The sequence below is a fragment of the Pseudorca crassidens genome, chromosome 4 (genome assembly GCF_039906515.1).
Source record: "Pseudorca crassidens isolate mPseCra1 chromosome 4, mPseCra1.hap1, whole genome shotgun sequence".
NCBI lineage: Eukaryota > Metazoa > Chordata > Mammalia > Artiodactyla > Delphinidae > Pseudorca > Pseudorca crassidens.
Window position 1 is genome coordinate 110,750,547 of NC_090299.1, and position 24,037 is coordinate 110,774,583.

General features: G+C 39.9%; 1 long non-coding RNA gene across 2 annotated transcripts in view; it reads right to left on the reverse strand.

The window, feature by feature from the left end:
* Positions 1-3,132: 3,132 nt before the first annotated feature.
* The window catches only part of LOC137223846 (uncharacterized), a 73,171-nt gene continuing 52,266 nt past the window's right edge, over positions 3,133-24,037 (reverse strand). For both annotated transcript variants that reach the window (XR_010943098.1, XR_010943097.1), the window contains one exon: positions 3,133-3,398. This is a non-coding gene — a long non-coding RNA (uncharacterized lncRNA). The remainder of the gene's footprint in view (positions 3,399-24,037) is intronic.

Below are 24,037 nucleotides of genomic sequence, written 5' to 3' on the forward strand. Positions count from 1 at the left end.
GGAGGAAACAAACTCTGAAAAGATAGGGGATTTGTTTAAGAGCGAAAGCTGGTAAGTGGCATACCGAGGCTTGGATCCAAGTCTTTACGACGGAGCTCAGTACTCTCTCCCTTATTTACCCCCTTGCTTATCAAACTCGGCAGCTCATAATCCATGGCATATGTGGCAAAGCAAAGGGAAGTGCTAGAAACTATAGCTTACTCATTGCACAGCTTTCTAGAGTTATGTAGAGGTCTTATTAAAAGTTAAGTTATTTAAGATCATCTATAATGGAGTAAAACGCAGAATCCAAGTACATTTAGCAAATTCAAATAAATTTTACTTTTGTAGGAAATGAGCATCTAGATCCCCCAGAAGTACAAAAGCATTCATCTCTGTGGTGTCTACTTTGGTAGGAATGTATGAGAACTTCTGAAATGAAACATCAGCCAATTCTCAGGCTAGTGTTGCAAATAGCTAAATGTCCCCATTTAACTTAGTAACCACCATATTTAACCCCGCATATCTGATCTATGTGTACATGTATAATATCCTTATTCATACATGTTCTTAAAGCCCAGAAGTCCAGAGCATCTTAATAAGTGTGTGATAAAATTTATTTGACTAAAGATTGGTAGAGATGCAAATGCTAACTAAGCTGCTAAAACTACATGAAACACTCTGGTAAATACCCTACTGAAAGAGAGAGAGAAAATGTCTTTTCCATATCTGCATGTTATACTGAAATGAGTATTTGTCATCTGGAGATAATTATGTGCGATGATTTCATAGTGAGGAAACAAATTCATGTTTCAGTGAAAGGGTAAGGCAGATATGAATCATAATCATTCTAAATTATAGTTATTAAAATTCTATAAATTCAAAACATTTCAATTCTATGACTCGGGCAATGAGTCTAGTCTGAGCAGCAGTGACCAAATTTTCAGAAGTTCTAATATATATATATATATATATATATATATGTTACAGCTGACCACAAAATGTTTCTCTAGATTACTATTACCTGTGCCCATTTACCCATTCTACTATTCATTCAGGCACTGCTATGTCTTAAGGTAAGATAAATCCCACATAAATAAGGAATTATAATATGATGTGATATATAGTAATAGAAGTACATTACAAGGCACAGCATAACCATCAAAGAATAAACTGCCTATTGGCTTCACTGAAGGGCTGACTCACCCTCAGGGTTGGGTCCTAAAGGAAGCATATGAGAACAGCAGTGGACAGCATGCTCAGAGGTGAGAAAGGTGAGCAGACGATAGGATTTCAGACAGAGGGAGTGGCATTCGCAGGGGCGTGGAGATATAAAATAGTTTAATGAGTTCAAAGAATTGCAAGTATTTTGCTGTTTATGGAACCTAACATTGAAAAGCAATGTTGGAATAGAAGTTAGGCAAACAGGGGACAGCTCATATGAAGTAGCTTAAATAATCATGCTCTATGGGCTTTATTTAATGGACATGAGGCAGATGGTCAGAGTTTCCGGTAAGAGCAGAGCAAGAGAGTATTTACCCTTTGGAAAAATGACTTTGGAGGCACTGTGGAGAAGAGCTTGGAGAGGAAAGAGACAAAGGCAGAGAGTCCAGGTGAAAAGTTATAAAGACCTGTGCAAATACAGGTGAAGAAATGAGAAAATATGTGACAGATTTCTATATAACATCAACAGAAATTGATAATAAATTGGATGTGAAGGAAAAAGAGTGGTGAGGACTTAGACACATGGGTTATTATCAAGGCAAGAAACAAAATAGCAAATAGAGAAATAACAGATTTGGTGGATATAAAAAATAAGCTCAGTTTTGGCAAGAATGTGTTCAAGTTGTCTGTGAATTACACAGGTAGACCTACAGGACAGGCAATGGTATACAAGGAAGAGGTCAGGGCTGGTGATACTAATTTAAGTCATTGATCACACAGGTAGTCATGACAACTATGGGAATGAGATTGCCCAATAGGAAAAAGATGTTCTAAAAAAATATTATGTGTATGCCTGAAGTGTCATTAATGGTTACCACATCTTTGTCAATAACAATTGTTGGAGTGTGTTTTTTCATTCATGCCTAGGAATGTGCACCATGATGTGGTAGAAAGAGTGCAGTACTGGTGAGCAGGAAACTTGGCTCCCAGTCGTGGCTCCCTCAGAAAGTCATTGCATGATGTTGGGCAAGTCACTTAACCATTTCTTTCCTTGGTTTCTTTATCTGTGAGATGAGGCTGAATTCCATGAGCTCTAACACTGTGTAATTCTTTAACCAGCCCTCCAAATCTTGTGATTTGCCCTGATGGGCTCTGATGAAGTTGCCAGTGAGATCTGAAATAACTAAATTATAGACATTGAGGGGGAAATGTGGCCTAGGAAGAGCCACAGACTTTATAATTTTCCCCTGAGTAATGAAAAGCTAACTTTGAAAAAATATTTTTGCTGTAATTTGGGGGCAGTTATTGTAGACTATTATGAAAATGTAGGGCTATTTATTGAAAGGGAATGATATATGGCCACAGATATTTGGGTTTTGATTGAATGACCTTTTGAGTCCAAGTTTTTCGGAAAATAACTATATAAGATTGTCCCATTTAAAAGCTATCTACTTATAGTTTCATTGCATTAAAGATTGTGTAATAGGTCTGACAATATTTGTCCCTTCTGGCCAATTATGACTGCCTACACGAAATATAGGAATAGAAAACATTTATCGTAATTATACTGCATTAAAATTGTATGTTCGTATGATGGCAGGTGATCGGGCAGAAAGAACTTACTGATAGATGGGCTCATAGGTGCTGAGCTGGCACCCAAACTAAATACATGAAAATCTTTCCCTTTGTGTTCCCCAAAATGTAAGGTACAGCGGATTACAAGCACCGAAGAAACATAGATTGTAGTTCAACTAACAAATCAAACATCTGTGAAGATATTCACTAGCTGTGTTGTGCTATGTGGGTGACAGAGTTTCTGTAAAGTTATTTGTGATTTTGATTGAACTGCAGTCTGGCAGTACCCTTATACTAAGCCTCTGAATTATAATTACTCTCGGAATAGTAGAGGATTATCTTGTATGGAGCCTTGTGCATGCTGTGACTTACAGAAATCATGACACCAAAAACCTCAGAACATAGAGCTTTGCATTGTAAAAGGAAAGTTTATTTGGCTTAATCAGAATTGTGAAAATGTTTAAAAATCAAAGTAGAAGAGTAAAGAGTTAACGAAAGAGGGCTTCCCTGGTGGCGCAGTGGTTGAGAGTCCGCCTGCCGATGCAGGGGACACGGGTTCGTGCCCTGGTCCGGGAGGATCCCACATGCTGCGGAGCGGCTGGGCCCGTGAGCTATGGCCGCTGAGCCTGTGCGTCCGGGGCCTGTGCTCTGCAACGGGAGAGGCCACAGCGGTGAGAGGCCTGCGTACCGCAAAAAAAAAAAAAAAAGAGTTAATGAATGAAAATTAATATATTAAACAAACAAAAACCAGTTGAAAAATGGAAGAGAATACAAAACCAATCCCCAAAAGACATGATACCTAGGAATAAACCTAACAAGAAATGTGCAAGACCTATATGAAGGAAACTTTAAAACACTACTGCATGGTTAATCAACTATCCTCCAATATAAAATAAAAGTTAGGGGCTTCCCTGGTGGTGCAGTGGTTGGGAGTCCGCCTGCCGATGCAGGGGACGCGGGTTCGTGCCCCGGTCCGGGGGGATCCCACATGCTGCGGAGCGGCTGGGCCCATGAGCCATGGCCGCTGAGCCTGCGCGTCCGGAGCCTGTGCTCTGCAACGGGAGAGGCCACAGCAGTGACAGGCCCGCGTACCGCAAAAAAAAAAATTAAAACAAAACACTACTGCATGATGTCAGAGAAGACTTTGGACAAATGAAAGACTTCTATTTAGAAAGAGATCCCAGGTCCATTATTAGGTAAAATAAACAAGAAGCAGAACAGTAGGTCAAGAATCTTCCTTTTCATATAAAAAAGGAAAAATAAGAACTTACATTTTAATTTACTTGTATATAAAGAAACTCTGAAAAGAGTCATAAAAATGTACCTATGGAGGATATGGAAAATTAGTGGATAAGAGACAAGAGTGGAAGAGAGGATTTTTTTATATCCATTACAGAGCACTTGTTCATTCAATTTTGCAGCTATATAACATTCCATTCTACATTTGTACTATAATTTGCTTTACAGACTTCTGTTGATATTTAAGTTGTTTCCGGTCATTTCCTATTATAATCAATTCTTCAATTAATCATGCAAATGATTACTTTTTCAAAAAAATCAAATTTAAAACCATAAACAAAACTTTCAGCTAAAATATCCAGAAAGAAAAAGCAGACCCCTTCCAATGAAAGCTCTGACTTAAATATAAACAGGGAAGGTCAAAATGGCAGGTCTTAGAAGTGGCCAAGTCCAGGATGAATAGCTAGGCATCCTCACTCTCCTTTCCTTCTTCCCCTCCCACCACAGACCACCCACCCAAACGACAGCAGCTCTCTAGCTTATGATGAAGCAGCGTCCCTGTGTCATCTGTGCATTGGAAAACCTGCTGTGCCCATGAGAAACAAGCCAAGTGATTTCATCCATGCAAGTTGGCACAGGGCTCAAAAGTTGTTCTAGTTCATCAGCTGTCATTATTCTCACCGTGTCTCTTGCCATGGTGGCTACCTTACTAGACTGGTAGGTGTGGCAAGGTGATTTATTACAGTATTAACTTGTGTTGGTTCTCTCTTTAGTTTTCCATCCTGCATTTGAAATAGGTAGCTCAGTTTTTGTTCCCTTGTCTCAGAGGTGTTTTGTAGCTGAATGGAAAGCAGGAGCTTCATGAGAAAAGGCAGCTCCTTTATTTGTAAACACATCAACTCACAGAAGAGAGTATAATAGATGTCCTGAATTGAGGAAAGAGGAAGAGAAGTGCCTTTGACAGTGGCAAGAGGAGAAGAGGGTTAACTTGTCCATCCAGGGCAGGGATAGCAGTCCACAGGTTTGTAAAGTACTATCAGCTCCAGGCTCCCAGTCAGGGCCTCAGGAAGGAGGGCTTTCATGGCTTTGGAGCCCCAGGCACCAGGGTCCCAGCCCGGGTCATTTCCTATGTTCAGAGGCCCAGGAGCAGTTTGTCACTGAATTTCAAGAAACCGTTGGACAATAAATATACCAGCAGCAACCCATGATGGACCAGACAATAGAGATGTTTCCTCTTTGAATCAGTTAGCAATACTTTAAGCTGCAAATAATGAAAAACTCACAATACAGTGGCTTAAACAAGGTGGGTGTTTCTTTTTTCTCTCACAACAAGAAGTTCTGGAAGAAAGTGGATCCTGGAATTGGTTCAGTGGTTCAGTGACATTGGGACCACCAAATCTGCAATTCTCCTGGCCTATTCTTCATGGTTACAAGATGGCTGCTACAATTCCAGATATCACATCCGTATTAACTCAGGAGAAAGAGAGGAAGAGGGAACCCTAGGATGTTGCATCCATTTTATCAGGAAAGACAAATATATCCTATGCCCCAGCAGAAGTCCCCTTACCTCACATTGGTCAGTACTATCACTTGAATACTTGTCCACCCCTAGCATCAGGAAGGTGGCCCAAGCAGAAGGAGTTTGGAAACATCTGTTGGGTTAGCCAAAACCACACCCAAATTTCTGAGCATTACATAAGCATCCTTGAGTCCTGGGGAGATGAAACCCCAATAATGACAGAGATTCAATTTTCCACCACCCAGAGAATTAGGATGAATTTTAAAGAAACCAATTAAGAAAAAATAAACACATTTTTAAAACAATATCAATAAGAGGTAAAAGGTGATATTTTTTACACATCAGAGTTTGTAGTTGTAAATTTATTACCTTTTATGCAGGCATCTGTGATCTTCTCTTTTGATGAGTCATCTTTAAACAAAGTAAAAAAAAAAACCAAAAAACAACCAGTAGTCATAGATGCTTCCTAGCAAGCAGTCACCAAACCTATTCACCATGGACCTGCAAACTCAGCCATGTACATTTGAACACTGGCAATGAATATAAACCTTGCTTATGAGGCACATTTGACTAAAGTCAACATTACTTAAACTTAGTCATAGAGCCTCTAACCTTGGGGGTGCAGGTGGCTGGATATGAACTCTTACCAAATCTCTTAATTGGATAATGCCTATATTTTAAATGTCAGATACTAGTCTTTCTTTATTAAATGTGGTCAGTTTCACTAAAACCTTAATCTTTTTTGGCAGGTGCCCCATATTTCTAAATTTCTGTTCTGTTCTTGCTCTGTGTCCTTTTGGACTTGATTTTCACTTTTTTTTTTTTTTTTTTTTGTGGTATGCAGGCCTCTCACTGTTGTGGCCTCTCCCGCTGCGGAGCACAGGCTCCGGACGCGCAGGCTCAGCGGCCATGGCTCACGGGCCCAGCCACTCCATGGCATGTGGGATCTTCCCAGACCGGGGCACAAACCTGTTTCACCTGCATCGGCAAGCGGACTCTCAACCACTGCACCACCAGAGAAGCCCTTTCACTTTGTTTTTAACTGACATTAGTCTAGTGAATTCTGTTGTCTCTTAACCCCGGTTCTGGATCCCTCTCTTCTTTCCCTTCTGCACTGTTTATGTTTTCTCTTCTAGTGCTATTCCAAGGAATATTTGTGTCCTCATTGGCTGTCTTCTCTCCCCAGAGATAGCATAATGGCACTGACTAAGGACAGCATAATGGCACTGGGACCAGGCAAACAAGCTGCTGCTTGTTACAGAGATAGATCATTAACTTCAGATCACTAAATGCAATTCTTCAGCTTATCTCTTGCAAACTTAATATAAGAAAGTCATTTCCCAATGGTAACCACTTGCCAGCTGGAACTTTTACGCATATGATCAGGCTAGATGAAATTGATGGGGACCTTTGAACTCTTCCCAAGGAATTGTCTCTATAATGCGATGGTTTTCTCCATATCACGATCATACTGTTAATATTAACAAGCAGCACTTATAATGGGCTTGGAGTTTCTAAGATGAAAGATGTCACATAAATAGAATGAATCCATCTGGGGAGATAGAATGTGAGTACAAGGAATATTACATACATCATTGAAGGCCTGTGGACTTATTCTCAGTGACGTGTAGCTAAGGACAGTGGTCAACATTGTGAATGTGGTTTCTCCCATAAGACACAACTTTCCATGTAAAATTTTTAGTTATATCCAGTATTTTGTTGAACATGAACAAGTATATTAGTGACATCATTTAAAATAAATCATTTTATTTGCTTCTCTGGCTTACGGTTAGTTTTGCAGTTAAATCTAACTATTTGGAGGCATTTTAAAATAACCCCTATTGAGGGCAATTCAGCAATAGCTTTAAAAATTATAAATGTATTTGTACAGTTATAAGTTGCCAAATCTACAAAACTATCCAATAGCCAAAGATTGAAAACACCCCAAAAGTTATCAATAAAAAAGACTAGTTAAATAAATTATGGTACATCCATCTGAACACTGTGCAGCTGTAAAAAAAATGAGGAAGTTCTCTATGTGCAGATATGGAAAGAGTTCCAAAATATATTGTAAAATAAAGTGTAGAAATATATATATATATATATATATATATAGCTGGTTCAGTTCCAGACCACCACAATAAAGCAAATATTGCAATAAAGTGAGTCATATGAATTTTTTGGTTCCCCAGTGCATATAAAAGTTATTTTTACACTATACTGTCATCTATTAAGTGTGCAATAGCATTATATCTAAAAATACAATGTACATACTTTAATTAAAAATACTTTATTGCTAAAATAAAGCTAAAGCAATTACAATAGTAACATCAAAGATCACTGAGCACAGATCACCATAACCAATATAATAATAATAGAAAAGTTTGAAATATTGTGATAATAACAAAAATGTAACACAGAGACACAGTGAGCAAATGCTCTTGGAAAAATGGCACCAATGGACTTACTTGTTGCAGGGTCGCTACAACCCTTCAATTTGTAAAATACACAGTATCTGAAACGTGTAATAAAGCAAAGTGAAAAAAAATGAAGTATGCCTGTACATAGTATGCTATATAGTGCAGTAAAAGAGTGGAGGGGGGATAAGAATTTTTATTTACAATTACTTGTATCTGCATAAAGTAATTTTTGATTTTTATATGTTTAAAAATATATTAAAAAAAGAGATTGCCTATGGTAGTGTGAGGTTTGGGAATTGGATAGGTGAGAAATAAGAGTAGAAGTGAGATATTTTACAGTTTTATGTATTCTATATATAATACCATAGGAATGTATTATTCATTCAAAAAGTAAAATCAAGAAAAGAACAAGAAAGTATTTGGATGCTCTGCTCCTGTCTCAGTGTATCTATATTCTTTTAGCCCTCCAGGTATAAGTATCATTATAATGATTTCATGAAGCTTCCCCTGTAGTGGGAATCTTGCCATTCTCTCAACTCCCATGGCACTGTTAGGACAGATCACTCTCCACCATGTGTGATTATCATTTATAGATGTCATTTTCAAGGCTATTCTCTACTTATGTCCTGCCATGCTTACCCCCACCTCTACATGACCTTCACGTTGTCCTTTTCTCGGTTTCTTGAACAGGCTCTGCTCCCTCCCACAGAGAAGCCTCTTCTAATCCCCTTGACTTGGTCAGGTTCCCTTGCTATTCTTTTCTATCCCTGTGCATTCCTTTTCAAAGTACCTGTCTCATTTGTTACTACTTGTCATATTGGTCCTCCCTACCCCAGTCTCGACCAAAAGCTCCATGCAGGACTGGGCTGTATTGTGTCCTTTGCTTCTGTGTCCCTAGTGCTTAATACAGTTCCTAGCAAGGGTTAGCAAATATTTGTTGATTGGAAATGAATGTTATTCCTCCCTTACCAGACAGTGATTTCCTTATGGGTAAGACATGTCATCTTTCTAAAGCCCACATAATATAAAGGACAGCAGGGTGTAGTGGATAAGAGATGGGGGTTCAAATAAGAGCGCTGTTATGCACTCACTCTGGGACCTTAACCTTTTAGCCTCTCTGGGCTTCAGAGTTCTCACCTGTATTAAGTTTTTCATTCATTCTGTCTTTCAATAATATTTACTGATTATCAACATGTGCCAGGCACAGTTCTAGTAACTGTGATACAGTGGTATGCAACACAGAAAAGTGCTGGCTGTCTGCAACACAAATTCTCATTAGGATAGGCAAGGACAGTGTGGAGACAGGCACCAAAAACCCATAAAGCAAATAAAGCCAAATTCCAAGTAGTGACAAAGGCTACCATAGAGCAGCTGACGGTGGCTACTTCAGAGCAGCCAGGGAAGGCCTCTCTGAGCACATAATACTGGAACTGAGTTTTCAAGCAGATTAAATGAGATAGTGTCTGTCAATACCTTAAAATAATGTCTGGCATATAATAAACTTCAATAAATGATAACTCTTAGTATTATTAACAACTTGTCAAAAGAATGAACTGAAAATATGTGAAAATATAAACAGATTGTCTTTAGCATATAAAATACTATAATCACAACATTTATATGTGGATTTATATGTACTTATATAGGGTGTGTGTGTGTGTGTCAGCAAGATCTTTTATGACTGAAAGAATCTCCTTCTTTGATTCTGAATAGTTAATGCTTCCCCCAACCCCCAGAGCAGTACAGTTTATACCCTGGGAGTGATTTAATTACTCACAGCACCTGACTAACAAGGTACTCGGGGAGAAATCCCAGAAACACAAGTAACATTTGTTCTCATAAATGGATTCAATGTTCTCTAAGGTTCCATGAATCTATGACATTTTCTTTTTTACAGATGTTCGTTACATCTGAGGTGATGAAAAACAATGGTTACAGGTAAAGGTCTGAGAGAGAGAGACTATGCATGTGTCAATACAATCCCACTCCAAACTCTAAAAATAATCGCTGACCATTCACATCTTCCTGAGGTGGAAGTAACATCACCGGAGTGTACTGGCTGGTGTGTATCATGGGGTGGCATTGAGAACCTCCTCTGTGTCAGGCGCTGCTCATTTAATCCCCCCAAAACATAGGAAGTTAGTAGCTATCTTAGGCTGGTTCTCAGAAGCTGACCCTTAGATATGGGAAGTGGAAGGGGCTGGGGGGAGTCAGGGTGTGATTTCTAGGTAAAGTCTACTTGGGCTGGAGGTCCCAGGGTATTCAGGGGTATGAAATATGTGCCCACTGGAGTTAGGGAGTGGGTGTGTACATGCTCAGAAACAAAAAGTAAGACCCAGGGAATCTGGGTGGAGCTTTGACAGTGTCCTCTAAGGTATTCATATTCCTAATTTACCTAAGAGGAAATGTGGACATTTATGCACTCAGAGAGGTAAATAATTGGCTCAAGGTCACCTACCAGTTAAGTGGCAGAGCTTGGATACAAATTCAGACAGACTTGACCCCATGATTCATGCTTATTCTCCACTACCAAATGTGCTTCCCCTTCTGACCATCCATCAGCCATATATACAGAAACATATTCTGTATTTATATAAACAGATATCCTTACCCAGCTTCCTGAGGCAGAAGTTTATTAGAAATTACCATGAAACATTATATTTAGGAATCTCTAGAAGACCACCGTCCAACAGAAATAGAATGCAAGCCACACATACAGTTTAAGATTTGCTAGTGTCCACAATAAAAAAGAAACAAGTGAAATGACATTAATAGTATACTTTACTTAGCCCAGTATATTAAAAATATCATTATTTTAATATGTAATCAATGTAAAAAATAGATATTTTACATTCTTTTTTCATACAAATTCTTTTTGTATATTTTACACTAAGCTCATCTCAGTTCAGTTGTGAAATGTCATTCGGAAATACTTGATGTGAATTTAGATTTTATAAAATTTACAGTTGAAAAAAGTAGATTCTCGTAGCCAAGTTTAAAGTATTTAAACGTTTTCCACAACAGAATTGAGTATCACTTTTGAATTGAAATCAATTAAAATTCAATGCTAAAAATATTCAGTTCCTCAGTCACACTAGCCACATTTCAAAGGCTAGTAGTTTCATGTGGCTAGAGGCTATCATATTGAACTGGATGGAAAATTTGTCCTATGAGAAGGTACAAGGTCATGAGTCTGTACACCATCAGGAACGGAAACAAATATTGTGTCTGTCATGCTGCACATAGTAGATACAGTGGTAAACAAAACCCCCATGTCCAGGAAGAGTGAACTACAAGGATTTTGCAACTGGAGTTGCTCAAAAGGAGTGAGAATTAGCCCTGTTAATAGTTTGGGATCAGAGCAACTCAGGAAGAAGATGGTGATCTTTGCTAAACCACCTACATGCAACACTTTATTTTCATCTCCAGAGACCTGATTACCCAGTGTCAGTGCATTTTGTAATCTGGTAATCTTCTCTGTGGACAGAGAAGCTCTGCAACAAACCCAAGAGCCCTGACAGGAGGACATTTTGACCCCATAACCTCACCTGTACATGCCAGATGGTGCTGGAAGCACAGCCAGGTGCAAACACATGAAAGTACTAGAAAGACTCAAATCTTTAAATATATGTGAAGATTTATGCTCAAAGGAAATTTCCAAAGGCATGTGCAAAAATGTTCATGGTAGCACTATTCTTAAGCTCCAAACTCTGGAAATTATTCAAACGTACAACAGTAGAATGATTTAATAGATAGTAGAATTTTCTGGAGTATTCATGCAATGAGATACCACATAGCAATGAGAATGAAAAACTTACAGTTATATCCAGTAACACTGATGAATCTTTCAAACATACTGAGTTTGTTTGAGCCAGATAGAAAAAAAGAACAAAATGTAAGATTCCGTTTATACCAAGTTTAAAATTAGGCAAAAGTAATCTATGGTTTCAGAAGTCAGGATAATTATTAAATTTGCTGGAGTGGGGAGGAGGGAGGTTCTGATTAAAAAGTGGCATGAAGGTGGCTACTGGGATACTGGTAAAATTTTGTTTCTTAATCGTAAGCTGGTTATGCAGGTATGTTTGTTTAATGAAAAGACATGGTTGGTACACTTTTCTGTGTATATGTATGCTATAATTTAAATATATATATAATCAATAACTAAATTATTGAAGACCAACAGAGTTTCGTTGCCTACTCTGGAGCTCTAGAGACAAGTTGGGCATGTGTAAGAAAGTCAAAGTTATCATTCCACTCTGTGTTCTACCTTCTTAAAATCACAAATATCTTTCTTGGAGGTAAAGGAAAACCAAGCTGATCCTAGGGCCAGGGGAACACAGGAGGATAGAAGGTAACAAAAAAAAGAGAAGCTTAGTCTTCGTTGAAGTTCCTCTGCCTGGCAAGTCCTTCCCTCACTTCTGCTTAATGAAAACCTAACCTCTTTCAAGTTCCATTTGTGACACTTCCTCCGTGAAGGCATCCTTGATTGCCACAAACAAAAAATGATCTCTCTTTCTTCTAAATTTGTAGGGCACTTGTCAGAACTATTCATCATATATTACCATGCATCATAGCAATTTCTAGAAGGCAATGCAGTGTAGTGCTTATGAGCTCGTGGGGTGAAGTCAACTAGGCTTCAAGGTCTTCCTCTACCACTTGCTGTGTGAGCTAGAGCAAACTGCCCAATCATTATGCATTTGTTTCCTCAGTTGTAAAATGAAGATGATAAAACTAGAGCCTCCCCAATAGGTTGTTGTGAAGATGAAATGAGATAACGGATGTATAGCTGCTGAAAATCAGTAAGATCTCAGAAAATGTTTATTATTATTATTGAGTATTATCTAATCTAGCGGATAATAGGTTCCTAAAGAATATGGAGTATGACTTAGAATATGGAATATGATTTTACAAAGAATAAACTTATTACTCATGAAACCAAGCAGGACCCTGTGGGATCTTCCTGTGGACAGACCTCCACATGTCCCCTGCCTGCCTCTTGTTTGTAGCTTTAGCCTCCTAGTCCTTCCTGAAGTTCCAAAGAGCAAATTGAGTCAGAGAAGTGGGAAAATTCAGAAACAAAGGAAAAGAACCAAGCAAGATGAAATAATAATAGTTTAGCCATAAAACAAATTCAAGGACCTTTTGTTCCTCCTTAAGTGTGATAAATAATATCCTGAGACATATCCTTGAGTTGTTTTGCAGATACTAAAACCCTCACCAGGAAGACAAAGTTAACTGCATGCTGACCCCAGACTGGTTGGAACCAGAAGGTTGATGACTGAGATTCCTGAAACATCATCCTGTTAACCTCACCACCAGCCAATCAGAAGGATGTGCATGAGCTGATATGCACCCTATGACCCTCTCCCTCACCTTGCCTTAGAAAACCCTCTCCTGAAAGCCATCAGGGACTTAGAACATTTTGAGCATGAGCTGCCCATTCTCCCTGCTTAGCCCCACGTTGGGCGCCTTGCAATAAATGTTATACTTCCCTTCACCACAATCGGTGTCAGTAGATTGGCATTACTGAGTATTGAGTGAGCAGACCCAACCTTGGTTCAGTAACTCACACAGCCCATGTGGGCTTGCCTTACATGCAGTCATGTTCTTTTCTATGTTTCCCATTAGCATAAGCTCCATAAGAACAGGAACTTATTAATGGTAATATCCTTCGCATTGTATAACTCTGGAATTTAGGCTTTATAGATGCTTGGTAATGGGTTGAATCATCATGCCCTTTCTCATGTGTCAATACTCAAAGCAATCCAAGGAGAATGTCCATAAACTCATACCACAAATCTTCCTATCTCAAGGGTGACCAACTCACTCCCTCTTGCCCTTGGCTGTGCCCGTTTGGGCCCTGAAAGGCTCATAATTGAGGAAACCCCTCAATCCCAGACAAACCAGGAAGGTAGATCCCCCTACCTGAATTTGTGCCCATACATTCGGGCCGGTAGTTGTTTTTATGGATGAACAATATCATGATCCTATCTAAAGCCAAGCCCTCGTTCTGGTCGGCATTTCCTCTGCCTGCTCAAGGACTGGGCTCTTGAAATTCTCTCGCCTTCCTGCATCAGCAATCTTTTCCTCTCCACAGAGCCATTCCCATCAGCATACCAACATGCTGTAATTTTTCCTATTAAAAAAAGTGTTAAAAAAATTTAAAAACAGTACCACCAACAACAAAAACCTCAAAACGACATCTCCATCAAGCTACTGCCCATTTCTTGGCTCCCGTTTATAACAAAACTTGAATGAATTGTTTATACACAGTCACCAATTCCAATTCCTCCTTTCCCCAAGGTTTCTGTCCCGACTCTCCATAGATATATGTCTTATCACAGTTTGCCAGCGATTTGAAACCTTCCTAGACCATCGAACTATGAGAAATAAACTTCTAGTACTGAGCCATTAAATTTTTTCATTTTTTTATTTTACTTTTTTTTTTAATTGAAGTAGAGTTGATAGTGTCATTTTTTGAAACAGAGGAGTTTATCCTAACTTAAGTAATAATAGAGATTAGAACTTCCATACATATCTTTGGTTTAATATATCTTTGTGTATATCTTTGGTTTAATATATCTTTGGTTTAATATATCTCCTCTGCCCTTCTCACTTGTATATCCAGCTGTCTACTCTGTAACCAACTGAATGCATAGTAAGCATCTCATACTTCATGAGTCAAAACTAGACTTGTGATTTTCCATCCCTAAGCACTCTCCCTCTCTTAGAAAATAACCCTCCATTCTTCTTGCTCAGGCTCCAAACCATGAAGGCATCCCTGACACCTCTTCTTCTCTCCTATTCCACCTCCAGTCCACCAGGAAAGGCCATCATCATCTCTTGCCAGATGACTGCAATAGCTTCCTAACCTGTCTCACTGCTTCCTCCCTGGCCCTGACCCCTCTCAACACAGGAAGCAGAATAATCCTCTAAAAATATAGGGTCAACGTTAGTCACTCTTCTGCTCAAAGCTTCCCCAAGAGACTTCTCAGCTCATTCAGAATAAAATCCAGGGTCCTCAGCTGGACCTGCAGAGCCAAACGATCTTGTTCTGTTCCCTGTCTGACCTCATCTCCCACCACTGTGTTCTCCATTCCTCTGGCCCACTCACTGGCCACCTTGCTTTTTGCAAACACCACAGCCATTCCAGCCTCCCGGCCGGCCATGAACTTGCTGCTTCTCCTGCCCAGAAGGCTAGTCCCCCAAATAATGACATGATTCACTCCCACACTTTCTCAGTCTCCCCTCAAATTTTATTTTATTTTTTCATCATTTTTATTTTTTAGGCCACAACGTGTGCATGTGAGATCTTAATTCCCCGACCAGGGGTCGAACCCGGGCCCCCTGCATTGGAAGCACAGAGTCTTAACCACTGGACTGCCGGGGAAGTCCCTCTCCTCAAATTTTAAACTCTTGCCTTTGCCTTTTAAATCATTCATTTACCGATTTAAGAAATATTTTCCATGCGATAGACACTGTGCTGGGAACGTGAAGTTGAACATGACATGACCTCTGCCCTTAAGAAACTGCTAAATCAGACTAGAGACTGAGCTTTCCAGGAAGGTTTCCTAGAGGAGGTGGCCCTTAAGATGAATCTTGCAGGAAAAATAGGAGTTGGTGGAGGAAAAGGTGATCAGGCAAGTAAATGCCTTTCAGGGAGGGAGTGTAGCAATTGTTAGCGTGTGTGGGTTTGACATATGCCGTATTCAGAGGCTACAGGATCAGCCAGCCTTACCTGTCCCAGAGCCTGGTCATGTGCTATTATGTGAGCATTAGAGATAGCTCAGTTAACTGCAGAGGACGGGAAAGAGAGAAGAAGACCAATACGACCAGCTACTAGGGTGGCCAAGAGCAACGACCAGACACGGGGACTGCAGAGGACTGCCAATGACAAGAGGGGATGTTCAGACGAGCAGTTAGAATGAGCAGAGAGAGGGAGGGATGGCCCAGCATATGGGCAGAATCAAAGAATAGGGATGCCTGCGGCAAGCAACGTTCCAAGATAGTAATAGTGGTGAGAGTCCTTTAAGCTGATGGCTCTCAATGAACCAGTCTCCTGGTATTCATGTCCTCCTCGGCCTCTCCCCTTGAATCTGGACTTGACCTGTGACTCACTGTTAAAGTCTCAACAGGTCTCAACCAGGGGAGATTTTGTTTTCCAGGGGACATCTAACAATGTTTGGAGACAATTTTTTTTGTCACCAGTTAGGGGAATTGGAGGTGCTACTAGCATCTAGAGGGTAGAGGCCAGGGAAGTGTTAAAGGACCAACAATGCACAGTACAGTCCCCACGACAAAGAATTCTCTGGCCCCAAACGTCAATGGTGCCAAGGTTGAAAAACCAATAGAATGCAAGCTAAGTCTTAAGACTTTATGCCTTAAGGACCTAAAGGCTTCCACTTTTGCACCTTTGGAAGCAGGGTAGCCAGCCTTCTTACATGGGCAGCTCAGAAACTCCACGGAGAGACCACGTGAGAGGCCACATGGAGAAGAAGCAGTCCTAACACTGAATGGAGAGCTGACAGCAAGAACCAAGGTCCCAGATATATGACCCCAGGCAAGCTCTTCCAGCCAGCCTCCAACCATCTGAGGAATGTTTGCTAAGATGCCAGACACGTCAGCCAAGATGCTACCGTAGATGTTCCAGCACCAGCAGACATCACAGGGAACAGAGACGAGTTGTCCCCTCCAAGCCCTGCCCAAACTACAGAATCATGAGCAAATAAATAAAATGTCGATTTAAGTCACTAGGTTTGGGGAGAGTTTGTTACACAGCAATAGACGGGTGAAACAGCCAACATAATAGGTACTGTGCTAAACGCATTCTGACTACAACCCTATAAGATGAGACTTGTTATTATCGATACCACTTTAACTAGGAGGACACCTAAGCACACAGGCATATGTAAGCTAAGTACCTACCCCAAGGTTAGCACAACTAGGAGGTAAAAGAGTTGGGCTTTGAACCCAGGTAGCCTGACTCCACAGGCTGTATCTTAACTGTCATGTCATACGGCGGGTCTGGTCATTCATTCATTCACTTATTCAACAAAGACTCATAAAGAACCTACCCTGTGCCAGGCACTACTCTATGCACATAAAATACAACAGAGACCAAAAGAGAAACATTCTGGTCTCACGGAACTTACTTCTAGTAAAGTCTGAGCAGCCACAGAAGTATTGCTTTCAGGTCGTAAGACATCGATTTCTTTCTCGGCTGTCAGGCATCTATTCTAGCACCCCCCATTGCCACTGGAGGACTACCCTTCTTTCTGGATACAGTCTGTTAGGACTGTTACTCAAGGTGGCCAGCCCTTCCCTCACCAAGCGAGGCCAAATGTTCCTGTCCTGGCATTTGAATCTTCAGAAAAGTAGCAAAAAGATGGAAACTAGTTGGAACGCATTCATTCCAGGCGTGGCTCTGAGACAGAACTACTGAGAAGCTCTTGGTCCTAGACCTCCAAATCTGCCCTGCGTCCTACCCATTTATGAGCCTTGTTCTAGAAACATCTTGCTGTTCTGTGAGCCATCTGATAACTTCCTAGTAAACTCCTATGTTGAGTTAGGCAGAGGCTGGTCCTGATGCTTGTGGTTACAGGACTCTAATTACAAGTCTGGAGTCCAAGAGAAGGTCTCTGGGCCCAGCGGGGAGACTGGTAGGAATAAATAGTAATGATGTTCCCCAATAATCTCCATTAACTTTATCTCTGGTTTCTAGATATGGGCAACTGAGGCTTCCTCCATTTTATGTAAAGTGTTAAGCAAAAACAGTTGCTTAACTGTTCCTCCTTCTTCAAATCAGATTGCTGTACTAAGACCTTTCTGCGTAGAAATTCTGAGAACACCACTGGAAATAGTTTTTAAAGCAAAGATTCACAGGATACTGGTTAATAGAAGTGTAAAGAGACACAAGACTATTTATAAGTACAACTGGCAGGATTAAGCCTGAGCTCAGAACCAGCGCAGCAGCACATGCCCAAGAAAAAGGAGAGTCCAAGCCCTCATCCCAGACTCCCTAAATCGAATCTCTGGCATGGGCACCAGGAATTGTCATTTTTGTATCAATGATTCTGTCAATGATTCTGAGGCTTGCTAAGATTTGATAACCACGTTGCTCTGTGCTGGGCTAGAGCCCCTTAGATTAGTGCTTGTCAAACTTTCACAGGCAGACATGTGGTCTTGCTAAAATGTAGATTCTGATTCGGGAGGTTTGGGGTGGAACCTGAGATTCTGTGTTTCTAACAGGTGGGCAGATGATGCCCTTGCTGCTCAGATGGGTCATAGTCTAGGTGGGGCAAGGCCTGAAGCTGGGAGGCAAGAGGCACAGACTCAGGAAAGAAGCTGAGAAGTAGACATCCTGGCAGCTTATTCCTTAGCAAACTGACATAAGGGGATCACAGAGCCTGCAAAACCGACTACTAGGTTCTTAGCCCCCGCAGGGCTGCCAATCTGGCTTAACCTGAGCAGCCCCTAAAGCAGCTAGGAGACTCAATCCGTTAATTCAGTCCCTAAACAGCTACTTGGCCTGACTCTTTCTCTCTGATTCCTTGTTCAGCATTACAAGATGAAACAAAAACAGATGTGATTCCAAAGTTCGATCTCATGTAATTGGGTGCTTTGTTCTTAGTTAGAGTGCAAAGTACTCCTTTTGCAGGCCACTGCATCTGGGTAAATAATAGTTTCATGTTTACTGTTCTAATAAATACTACTTCTCATTATGATAATAAAAGTGCCTACGAAGCCGACATAGACAGTTTCTAAATGATGGATGAGACAGAATCAAATTATTCTGAAGAGCCTGTGAATATTTAATTACTAGACATGGCCCTTCCCTTTGTGTTCACTGATACACTCAACAGCAATCATGGCCCAGGTATTATGCTGAGCATTGACATTTGTTATAAGGATTATGTGGTCCCAAAGGCCTGGCCAAAAACTCAGAAATTCAGCCTCTGTATCTTGTTTGATGAAACTCACAGGATCCACTCCATTGTTGGATTTATTTATTAAATGGAAGACTATGTGCAAATCCCTGTTCCACGTCCTCTGGAGGAAACCCAGAAATGAAGGTAGCGTTCCGAATGGTAGGGAATAAACAACAGGTGGTCTGGGCTTTGTTCGAAATGTGAGTCACACTAAAAATGAGTGTGGGGTTTTTTCTTTTAAGAGTCATTTCCACTCTAGATTTCAAAGTGTGATGCTCCACAACATGGGTATTTAGTAGCCACCACAGCAGCTGTCTATTAAGGCAAAGCTCTATTGAACTGATATTTTTTTTAAGTGAGAGTAGCATTTGCAGGGCTGAGCAGAGGATCTGAGAAAGGTACTTCTCTTAAAGTCTTTTATCCCCTATGGACAGAAGGTCATCAAATCAAAAGTTTGAAAACTTCTGGTTTATACTAGAATTATTTCTCAAATAGCAATTTCAAGACAGATGAATAATATTAAAATCATTTAAAAGTAGGTATTAAGCACCCACATGCAAATTCTTTATGACAGGGCTATGCTGCTGAAGGAAACTCCTGGAAATGATTAGGGAGAGAACGTGAGACCGTAGGATGAAGTCCAGAGTGAGGGCAAGCAGAGAAAGCAGGACCATCGTGGAAAGGGCCGAAGGGAAGGATGTGTTGACACAAGCTCTAGTTAAGAAGTGTGGTGTAGAATGAGAGGTACAGAAATGGATCACCAGCACCTCGAAAGACTGGAGAAGAAAGTAAAGGCATCACAAGGAGTGTCACCTTATTGGAGAGGCCTTCCGTGACCAATGTGCCCAAAATAAATACTCTCATCTTTATGCATCATTTTCCAACCATTCACACTGCTGTATCTTTTTCCCATGATACTTATTACTACATAACATTGTTTTATGTGCTATGAATATATATTGGTTTGTCTTCTGTTTTCAGTGGCAATGTAAGCCCCCATGATGCCAGGAACCTGGTCTTTTTCACTGCTATATCCCTAAACCTAGAGCAGTGCCTGGCAGTGGCAAGTACTCAACAAAATATGTGTTAAACGAACTAAATGAATGAAAGCAATAAAGGGAGTTGAGGAGGGGAAAAGGCAGAATGCTAGTACAAGTTTTAGAATAGAGATGCAGTGAATCAGGATGGCAAGGGGAGAGAAAATAAAGGTAGAACAGTTTATTGAAAATTTTAAGATAGTAAGATATAGGAGGTCCTAAACGCACCCAAATTCCAGTCTAAGCAGTCTAGAAGCATTGTAAAATAGCTGTGAGCTTTAGAATCGAAGCATCAAATAATTCTCAAGGAGAAAAACTGAGCCCTTGATTCTGGGTAAAATGGCTCATGGACAGCAAAGACCCTCCAACTGCTCCCATCCCAGCAACTTGACTTGCCCCAGGGGTTCAACAAACCCTCCTGGAAAGTCACACTGGAAGGATCATCAGATGTCACTTAGGCGCTGTTCAAGAAAAGAGGAAAGCACAGTTAGTAAGGGGGAGAAATTTAAAAAATCTAGTAACTAGTCAGAAAAGAGAACTCGACTAGCCATCCTCCTGTTCCCCGCAGACAGTGTCTCATTGTTGGGATTATGTTTACTTGAGAAAACACAAAGCCTCAGCTGTGAGTTTGTGGTTGTGCACGCCTAGTACTTATTTTACCAAATGTCTTTGTGCCCGGCAGGAGTGATGCTGAAGGGGTTGGTTCAGGCAAAGGACAAAGGAGCATCTTGTAACTCCACCAAGAAGAGAATGCATTCCAATGCACCTTCTCCATCAGAGCCTTGCATTAATTTGTTCTTGCCTTGTGTGTACTGATTCCCAGCTCTTAATCATCCTCAGACCAACAGGATATACACACAGCAGAATATCTATTCTGTGAAAACAAAATTCAAACACAGGTTGATCTGATAGTGGGGTTTACCTCTGAAGAGTGAAGGGGAAAAGTGAGGGACACTTTATTATTTTATGAAGTCTCAAAAAGCGGTGACATTTGTTGCTTCTTTCCTTGCTTTATTTGTTCCACTTGATATTTTTGAAACTGTAATTTTATTAAGTAAAAAGGGATACATTATGAGTACTTATTTTACTTTCTTTTTTTCCATTTGACATTCCTAATATACATATATTTTTAAGCAAATTAGGTTGTAGGAGAAGATTGTATTAAGAAAAGTTGATGGCCATTCAATTTTAAATGGTTTGAAAATATAACTACTACCACCTCACACCAGTCAGAAAGGCCATCATCAAAAAGTCTACAAATAGGGCTTCCCTGGTGGCGCAGTGGTTGAGAGTCTGCCTGCTAATGCAGGGGACATGGGTTCGAGCCCTGGTCTGGGAGGATCCCACATGCCACGGAGCAACTAGGCCCGTGAGCCACAAGTACTGAGCCTGAACGTCTGGAGCTTGTGCTCCGCAACAAGAGAGGCCGCGACAGTGAGAGGCCCGCGCACCGCGATGAAGAGTGGCCCCTGCTTGCCACAACTAGAGAAAGCCCTCGCACAGAAACGAAGACCCAACACAGCAAAAATAAATTAATTAATTAATAAACTCCTACCCCCAACATCTCTTAAAAAAAAAAAAGTCTACAAATAGGGAATTCCCTGATGGTCCCATGGTTAGGACTCAGCGCTTTCACTGCTGGGGCCCAGGCGCAGCCAAAAAAAAAAAAAAAAAGTCAATAATAATAAATGCTGAAGAGGGTGTGGAGAAAAGGGAACCCTCCTACACTGTTGGTGGGAAAGTAAATTGGTGCAGCCACTATGGGGGACAGTATGGAGGTTCCCTAAAAAACTAAAAATAGAGCTACCATATAATCCTGTGATCCCACTCCTGGACATACAAAACTCTAATTTAAAAAGATACATGCACCCCAATGTTCTTAGCAGCACTACTCACAGTAGCCAAGACATGGAAGCAACCTAAAAGTCCATGGACAGATGAATGGATAAAGATGTAGTATATATAATGTATACAATGGAATACTACTCAGCAGTAAACAAAGAATATAATAATGTCATTTGCAATGACATGGATGGACCTAGAGATTATCACACTAAGTGAAGTAAGTCAGACAGACAAAGACAAATATCATGATAACACTTATATGTGGAATCTAAAGAATATGATACAAATGAACTTATTTACAAAACACAGACAGACTCACAGACATAGAAAACAAACTTATGGTTACCAAAGGGGAGGGGAGGGACAAATTAGGAGTTTGAGATGAACATATATGCACTGCTCTATATAAAATAGATAATACCAAGGACCTACTGTATAGCACAGGGAACTATATGCATATCTTGAAATAACCTATAATGGAAGAGAATGTAAAGAAAGAACATATATATATATACACATACATACATATATATATAAATAATTGAATCACTTTGCTGTATACCTGAAACTAACAAACACAACGTTGTAAATCAACTATATTTCAATAAAAATTTTTTTAAAAATACTAAGAACATTGAAGGTATTTGTTTCAAAAAGCAAAGCTGATGTCATGCCTCCTAGTCCCTTTCTAATTTAAGGACCTCAGGAACACAGAGTTTAGTTGATTTTACTCTTTTTTTTTCCATTGCACACTATTTCCACAAGTCCTTGCTAGGCTCCTCTCTAATGAAAAAAATTTTAATGTTTTTCTCCTTTATCCCCCCATTTTCAATCCCACTTCTCTTCCTCCTAATATACCTACCCTAGAATATTTAACTGTATAGCACAGGGAACTGTATTCAGTATCTTATATACTTATTTTGAGCTTTCACTCAACATTATGTCTGAGAAAGTCATCTATGTTGTTGTGTGTATTAGTAATTCATTCTTTTTTATTGCTGTATGGTATTCTATTATATGAATATTCTACAATTATCTGTCTATTCTCCTGTTGATGGACTTCTGGGTTGTTTCCAGTTTTTAGTTATTATGAATAAAACTGCTATGAATATTCTTTTTTGTGTTTTTTAAAAATCAAATGCCCTTATTTCTCTTGGGTGTATACTTAAGAGAGCAATTGCTGGCTTATAGAACAGATGTATATTTAGAGTTCATAGATATCGCCAGTTTTCTAAAATGGTTATGCCAGCTTACACTCCCACTAGCAATGCATGAGAGTTCCAGTTGCTCTATATCCTTGCCAACTGTTTGTCATTCTATGGATAGTAGGTGTATAGCAGCATCTCATTGTGGTTTTAATTTGCATTTCCCTGTTAACTAAGAATGTCAAGTGGCTTTTAATATCCTTGTTAGCCATTTGGATATCCTCATATGTAAAGTGCCTTTTAAAATCTTTGCTTATGTTTTTTCATTAGGTGGTTTGTCTTTTTCTCATTGAATTTTAGGAGCTTTTAACACATTCTTGTTAGGAATCCTTTGTCACATACATGTAATTGGGAATAAATTCTCACAGCCTGGCTTCTCTTTTCATGCTGTTAATGGTGTCTTTTAACACCAAGTCCTTTTCAGGAATTAGGTAATAAATATATTTTATATGACACATATAAAGGAGAGAGTTTATCTTATTAGGTTATCAACATGTACAGGGTAATAAAATTTATGTCAGTAACATCAAATAAAATCTATTTTAAATGACCATTTTATTCATTCAAACATACATTTCAATATTCATCCCGAGTTAATTATGTACAAGGCACTGTGTCTTGGGAACACACATGCCTGAGACTCTTCTTGCCCTCAAGGAACTCCATGAGGTTGGCAGAGGATAAACTGCAATAGTGGAATGAGAGAAATGATAATAGATATGTGTACATTTCCATGAGATCAGGCTAGAGTGAATGAATGTACTATAAGGGAGCCCAGTGGGAGGGACATTTACGCAGAGCCTTTAATGAAGAGGAAGGAGAAAAACTTTCTGGAAGGGGTATGGAAGGCATGGAGGAGGGGTCAAATGCAAATACTCTGCTCTCGCTAAAGCACTTATTTCTAATACGTGGTTTTCAGACCACCTGAACCAGGTTGACCTGGAGTACTTGTGAAAATTGCAGATTACTTACTGCCTTTTACCCTAGAACTTCTTAATTCAAACCTTTGGATGTAGGACTTGATAATCTGCATTTTAAACACACCGCTTGAGTGGTTGTGGTCTTTTTTACACCCTTATTTTTGAGAACCACTGAACTAGAATGTAGGGGAACCAATATGACACAA